Genomic DNA, 5,957 nt, shown 5'->3' on the forward strand with positions numbered 1-5,957 from the left:
AAGGAATAGAAACCCTAAGAGGTAATCCTTGGCTCTCTCTTCCTCACAAGAAGTAGCCTAAGTGCGTTAGCTCCCTAGGCTCTTTCGTATTCCACAAGTGTGTACAAGAGAGTATGATTAGGGTTTGTTTACTTAGTCTCACTTTTTCCCCTACGCACCTTGAGTCCAAGAAATAGCAAGCATACCCTTCTTTAGACCACACTTAGCCTAATGGAAACTTCAAATAAGTTGAACAAATTGGTTGTAATATTTTTTATATGGCAACCAACAAGATTAGATATGAACATGTTTAACCAAGAGGATCTTATTGGCCACTTAGATTCTACAAACCATGAAAAAAATCATTGCTTTATTTCAAAAGTTTGGATTTTTTTCATAAACAAGTTTCATGTGTCTTTAAGGAGCATCCTTGTCCCTCAAAATTGGGCCCGATTTTGAATAATCAGTGTCTGGTTCCCGCCAGTTGGTTCCCAATCCTGATGTCTCAATATGATTGTTGGAGGCCAGTCTAATTTATAAAATACCTTGAGAACCATATATAAGAGCATCCTTTCAATTCATTTGATTATCACAAGCATTCACGTTCCATCTGTGATATCAAGCATCAAGGCGACATTTGATCTGACCATATCCTTCAATCATTCTTTAAATCTAAGCATTATGGAGCAGTATGTTACAACAATATTCATGCAAGCATGTGTTTATTGATTGATTAATTTATGTTTTTTCATGTCATGTATGTCATTGCATCAACACTTGTGATCACATTCAAAGAGAATTGCATCATCAACCATCATCAATTATAGCAAGTTTGAGGTATATTATTCAACATTTTACTTCAAAGCTTTCCTTTCAATTTTAATTAAATTATAAGGTTAATTCCAAACCCGTGGTTCGACTTAGGCAAACCCCTATCAACAAACCTTTTTCCTCTTTTGTATGTGCAAGTGACAAGTTCCACAAACAATAGATATAGATTTTGGAAGAGTAGATAGAGAGACACTAAACAACCTTTTGTAGCCAGAAATTGGAAGACAAGCTCTCCCCAAGCACCATTTTTTGACACCGAAACTTCAAGGAAACACTCAGAAGAACATTGTAATCCTAAAAGTATATTTGTTGTTCACATCCGATACCCCGAGGACAAGGTTGCCCGAAGCACCATTGTTCGATATTTTTTAGTCCAAATTTCAGACATAGGTTCATCTTTGCTTCCTATTTTCATATATGTACTTTTGTTTGCATATTTGATTTGAAACAGTTTGTGCATGCTTATTATCATTGTGAGATTTTGCCAAGATCAAGAGGCAATGGAAAGCACAAATAAGAGATAACAAAATAGATGATAGAAATAAACTGCATTCTATCAAGATGAAAAATATGATCAACTGGATCATTAAGAATTACATACAATGAATATAAGTCTGCTTATATAGGCAAGGCTATTTGGATATGTGAGCACACAAACATGACATGTGGCTCGATAAGAAACAAGGGTAGGTAGGAAATAGGTGTGGGTAGGTAGGAGAAATAATATAATAGTCCACATGAGGTGGATCACCCACTGAATGTGGAGTGTAACAACAAGATCACACCATAAAAGGTGGAAATTCTCCTACACACACTATCCCAATGTGGCACAAACACCCAAGTGTCTCATACCCAAACTATTATGAAATGCATTTCCTAAGTAAACTTAAGTAAGTGTAATAATATCCATGATGAATGATTATTTACACCAACACCCCCCCTAAGTGCAACTTAGGGGAATGCACTAAAGTCTACAATGCAACTAAGAAATGAAATATGGGTCCCGACTACTAGGCCATGTTAGGTACCCATGTACAAATGCAAATGCATGAAAACCAATGCAATGAAATCTCTCACAAAGTGGGGAAAGAGAGAAAAACCCAATTGGAAAAAACCCTCCCCCAAAAGAGAGATGAAAAACTAGATACAAAGAACTCTCATAGAAGTATGTGAAGGACAAAACCCCATGTGAGGAAAAAGTCCCCCCCATATGAGAGAAGAAGAGAAGCTAGGAAGCCCCCCCTCAATGTGGAATCTGCACCAATGATAGAAGCTCGATGTATGAAGAAACTGCTCCAGGAACGTCGAACAACATTCCTCCCCTTAGGAAGAAATAAAACCAAAGGTGTATCCATGAAGTCTCCCCAATCATGAAGGGAACATGTATGAAGAAAACTCGTGATGAAAGGAATCTCCGAAAACTGCTCAAGTGTCCCCATGTCGATGCTGAAAGATACCCCCTCCAAAGGTGGTAAACTATGCCACACTGCTGAAAAAGGCACTCCAAGATCTAGTGGAGATGGATGTAGAACATGTCCCAAAGACTCACATGTCTCCTCAAAACAAAAAGAGACCTCCTCCAACTGTTGTACATAAGTATCCACAATCATATCAACCTCAAAAAAATGATCATGTAGAGAATGAACAAGAGGGTCAGAGTGTGCCCTCGCATCAATCGAAGAAGGATCATATTCATCAAAGAGAAGATAAATGTCATCAATGATGTCTCCCAAATCTGCAATGTAGGATTCCACAAACAAACCTGCAATGTCTGTCAAGTAATCATCCCATGAATCGGAAGCTAGAAGACAATGAATATCCTGCTGCACTGAATCACATGAAGGCAAAATTGTCGCACTATCCGCATCATCAGGTGCAATAGGTGATGTGATATTAATATGAGGAGATGAAATACAAGGCTCAAGAATGGGGTCACATGTGAGAATTCCCATGTTCAAGTGCCCAAAGTTCTCCTCAAAAACTGAACCATCACAAGAAGTGTGATCATCATGTGTAGAATCATCAAATGTGAAATCATCATCATCAACAAAATCTGAAAAAGAGTATAACCGAGATGCATGATCAACCACCCTAGTCGCAATGATATCTCTAGTCTCCAAGTCTCTAATGAAAACTGACTCAGGTGTGAACTCCACAACTCTCTTAGTTGCGCCATGTGTGATTTGATAGATAGAAAGGAGATTGTTTGTCAAGTGGGGTACACACAACACATTATTGAAGGAGTCATCCCCAATGTCAATAGATCCTTTCCCAATCACATCCATGTATGTATGATTGCCCATCAAAATCTGCGGCATGGCGCAAGGCTCAAATGTAGAGAACATAGACTGCGAAGATGCCATATGATGAGAAGCCCCTGAATCTAGAAGCCATCTCTCTGAATCATGACTGATAGTAGCACATAGAGCTTTTCCTTTTCTTGTCCCAAAAGAGTGAGTCTTCCCACTTGTAGAAGCCATGAATGCTTGCCTTTTTCCTTTTGAATGTGAGGAAGTGGAAGTTGATGAATCATCCTTCTTGTAAACATTAGGCAAATCAATGTTATGCTTTTTGATGATATGTGTGAGCTCATCAATCTTCTTAGAATGGCAACGATGCTCCTCATGACCAAACTTTTTACAATAGACACAAGTAGGTTTCTCCCTCTTTGGTGAATTATCCCTCTTGGAAGAGGATGTATCTCCTTGTTGTGGAGAAGATGGTGCTTTGTCCTTAGGCTTTGATTGCCATTTCTTCTTGTTTGAGTTGTCATTTCCTTGATTTCCTTTGTTCCCTTGATTTGCCACTAATGCTTGAGACTTAGAAGCCTTAAGAATGCCCATGCTTATCAACTTAGTTTGTTCCATCATCAACATTTCATTGAAAGCATCAAATGTAGGCATTGTGTAGCTTGAACCCATTGTCATCCTATGGGTTTGGAAACTAGAAACAAATGCTGCATATTCTTGTGGAAGCTTGCCTATCAAGTTGAATATCAATTGAGTATCCTTCTTATCAATGCCACAATCTTTGAGTTGTGCCCTCAATTCATTTGCCTTAGTGACATAATATTGTATAGTATCAAAGTTCTTGGGATCCAACATGGTGAGATCACTATCAATTTGATATCCCCTAATCTCATCAACTTGATCATATAAGTCTTGAAACTTTTGCCAAGCACCCTTGATTAGAGTACACTTCTCAATATGAAAAATGAGATCCTTTGATACATACTTTCTTAAGGTACCAATTGCCATGATATTTTTAGTGAGCCAATCCAAGTGACCAACTGGATCAACCTTAGGATCAGCAGGAGCAACAATAGTTTCATCAATGTAACGAGTTAGTCCCTTTTCCATAAGTTTACTCCATGCATCAATTTTCCAAGTAGCATAATTATGAGGAGTTAAGAGAGGAAACTTAGAAGAACCCATATCAGCAAAAAAGGAAGGAACACAAGAGCACAAAAGCACAAGAGACACCCCCCCAAATTCACTCAATCAAAGTACCCCCCCTCCCCAAAAACGATGATTTTGGCACTTTATATGTAGTGCGTGTACAATAGGCCACTTGCAAACAATGGCAAGGCGGAATTCTGATTTTGTTTTACAAATGCCCCAATAGGCTGAGACCTTCAAAGCAAAAGATCAGAAAGATAGATCTATGCAATACAAATGCCAAATTGGCCAAATAAGACCATATGATGAAAGTACAATTTCTACCCACAATTGCTGCAAACTGATAGCATATTCTGAGAGTAGACAAAAAATAATGCACTTTCAAAAAAAAATGGCACCTGAAAAGGAGTTCGTATGAGCCTGAACGGAGACCTGGAAGTTGCAGAAACGGGGATTGGATAGGTACAGTCACCAAAACTTGAGAATTATGAAAAATATGTCCATCAAAATCAGAAAATAATTTTGCCATGTGAAATTACACGAAATTATAGCCCATTTCAAAAAAAATTGCACCAAAAAAGAAGCAAAAATGAGCAAGATATGGCCATTTGAAGTTGAATTGCAAATCAAAAAGCTCAATGAGAGGGCCCTACAATTTTTTTGAAAAAATGATGACGTCAACAGACTGCATGGTTAAATTTGACAACCATATGATCATCGCCCAAACTTCATGGCTGACTGTGCAAGTGATTTGGCAGCCAACTGGACTGCTGACGTGGCAGGGTGATTTGGCAGCCAACTGGACTGCTGACTGGGCAGAAGACACAGATCCCAAAAAATAATTTCCAAAAATATTTGAAATTTTCAAATTGGAAAATAATTTTCAGAAAAAATATATATATATATTTTTTGAAAAAAATCCGAAAATTTCGTACCGTACCGCCCAAATTGGGCAAAAAATTTCCTCCACACCGAAAAATCAATTTTCGCCAAAATAGGTCGAATTTATACTCGATTTTTATGGAAATGGCCTCTCGGACGCAATGGTGAGGTTGAAAACACTCTAAGATGCCTCCAAAAAACGCAGTCCCTCAGATCCAAAAATAGAAGCCTTCCATGATGTCTCCAAAAACCAATAAATGAAGCCCCAATGACTCTGATACCATGTGAGATTTTGCCAAGATCAAGAGGCAATGGAAAGCACAAATAAGAGATAACAAAATAGATGATAGAAATAAACTGTATTCTATCAAGATGAAAAATATGATCAACTGGATCATTAAGCATTACATGCAATGAATATAAGCCTGCTTATATAGGCAAGGCTATATGGATATGTGAGCACACAAACATGACATGTGGCTCAATAAGAAACAAGGGTAGGTAGGAAAAATAATATAATAGTCCACATGAGGTGGATCACCCACTGAATGTGGAGTGTAACAACAAGATCACACTATAAAAGGTGGAAATTCTCCTACACACACTATCCCAATGTGGCACAAACACCCAAGTGTCTCATACCCAAGCTATTATGAAATGCATTTCCTAAGTAAACTTAAGTAAGTGTAATAATATCCATGATGAATGATTATTTACACCAACAATCGTCAATTCTACATCTTTGGTCCTAGATCTTGCATCCAATTTGCATCTTTCCATAGTTCATTTTCAACTCAATTACAAAGGGAGTGGAACTAAATCAACAGTTATCCCTTTTCACTAATTTGGGGTTGGATCTATTGATTT

This window comes from Cryptomeria japonica, chromosome 6 (assembly GCF_030272615.1).
Source record: "Cryptomeria japonica chromosome 6, Sugi_1.0, whole genome shotgun sequence".
NCBI classification, from domain to species: Eukaryota; Viridiplantae; Streptophyta; class Pinopsida; order Cupressales; family Cupressaceae; genus Cryptomeria; species Cryptomeria japonica.